The 1,881-nt window shown below is 37.0% G+C and overlaps 1 protein-coding gene across 1 annotated transcript in view; it reads right to left on the bottom strand.

Annotated features, from left to right (window-relative positions):
• The window catches only part of dcun1d2a (DCN1, defective in cullin neddylation 1, domain containing 2a), a 15,713-nt gene extending 14,164 nt beyond the window's left edge, over positions 1-1,549 (bottom strand). Inside the window, exon 1 of the mRNA XM_016495423.1 lies at positions 1,529-1,549. The gene's annotated coding sequence lies outside the window, so the exon portion shown is untranslated. The remainder of the gene's footprint in view (positions 1-1,528) is intronic.
• Positions 1,550-1,881: the final 332 nt, after the last annotated feature.

The raw sequence follows: 1,881 nt of genomic DNA, 5'->3' as shown, positions 1-1,881 counted from the left end.
TTATGTATGTATATATATATATATATATATATATATATATATATGTCAACAAAAAATACTTATTAGTAACATGAAAATAAAATTTCTATGGGAGGGTTTGCCTTCGCCATGCTTCCTGGAAGTAGGGGTATAGGAACTTGACAGCCTCATGTGGATAACATCTAGAAAAATACTTACAAAAGGAAAATGACAACTATAAAATGGTGGGCTTTCCGCCACAGCCTTCCAGAGTATTGTTGCTGACTGTGTCCATCCCTTTATGACCACAGTGTACCCATCTTGTGATGGCTACTTTCAGTTTGCGCCATGTTACAAAGCTCAAATCATCTCAAACCGGCTTCTTGAACATGACAATGAGTTCACTATACTCAAATGGCCTCTAGTCACCAGATCTCAATATATGCTATGAAGAATTAAAGCAGTTCTGAAGGCAAAAGGGGGTCCAACCCGGTACTAGCAAGGTGTACCTAATAAAGTGTGTGGGGGGGGGAATAATTCATTCTGTTTTAATTATTCATGTTATGCTACTACTACTGTCATCTCTCAGCAGATACAATCTGCAGACTAGGGGTGGGCTAAAATTCATATCACGATATTTTACACTTTCCAGGCGATATCGATATTATATTGCGATATGAGAAAAAAAAATTACAGGCAAAATATTTTAACCTTATATAACTAGAAAAAGTGAGGGATTGGACATAGACCTGAAAAGTCTTTTTTTTTTTATTGTGCCATTGTTTTTCTCAAAAAGTGCAAACGTGCAACATGAGGTAGGCCTGTATGAATTAAATTAAATTAAATCTCTCATCTCCTCCTTTTGACAGATTTATTCCCTATCAAATTAAGGTCTACTGTACAGTAGAGATGTCAGTTAAAGGGTTAAGTTATGTTTTAGGTGGGATATTATGAAAGCAAAAAGCACTAAACAAGACCAATAACCTTGATTTATTAACCTATTAACACAGTATACCCCATTTCCCCATGACATGTACTTACAAGTCATTTGCCTTACAACTATAGTTGCCGCTTGGACTTTTGATTAAGTATACAAAAAACTATAGATGTCCTGGAAGATTTGTTTTGTTTGGATGATTCTAGAGAACTTCATGATTATATATATATATATATAGTTTTTCTCAAAAAGTGCAAACGTGCAACATGAGGTAGGCCTGTATGAATTAAATTAAATTAAATATTGTGTGCTTGAGTTGGTCAGTGGTTCCCAAATTTTTTCTACTGGGCCCCCCTTTTGTAGAGAAAAATATTTTCAAAACCCAAAAATACTATGAATATTTGAAATGGTCCTTTGTGTCAGAGCTCTGGCGTTCGTCAGAAATAGAACGCGGCATCAGTTTACTGTCGTGTTGCTATTAGAACATCACTGGGTTCTATTTGCTTTTGTCAAATCGTGCTGCTGGCGTCTGGTGGAGACACGTTGTTTTGGTATTTGTGAATCTTAAGCATATTCATAATCTGCTTTACGTTTACCTGGCACTGGAAGTCCTTTCACAAACTTGTAACTTACATGCTTAGAGCAGAACCATGCATCGTTCATTTATATTTCTACATGGTTTACTGCAATACAACTCTGATTCTTCAATCGCGCCATCTAGTGGTCTGTTATGATACAACCACAACTGATAACTTAAGCTGGTGCTGCAAGTCATGTTGAGGTCATTAAAATAGCCTGCAAAATTTGAATTCATGAATATATAACGGTATCCACGGTATAGCAAAATCCATATCATGGAACATCATAATACCGGTAGTCACTTTCATACCGGTATAGCACCCACCCCTACCAAAAGGGTCTGGCTGCAGCTTGGCGCTTGCACTCTCAGACGTGCATTCTCAGGCTTGCACTCTCAGACGTGCATT

Source organism: Sinocyclocheilus anshuiensis, unplaced genomic scaffold (assembly GCF_001515605.1).
Source record: "Sinocyclocheilus anshuiensis isolate Anshui unplaced genomic scaffold, SAMN03320099.WGS_v1.1 scaffold562, whole genome shotgun sequence".
Lineage (NCBI taxonomy): Eukaryota > Metazoa > Chordata > Actinopteri > Cypriniformes > Cyprinidae > Sinocyclocheilus > Sinocyclocheilus anshuiensis.
This window is presented reverse-complemented; position numbering and strand designations above follow the sequence as displayed.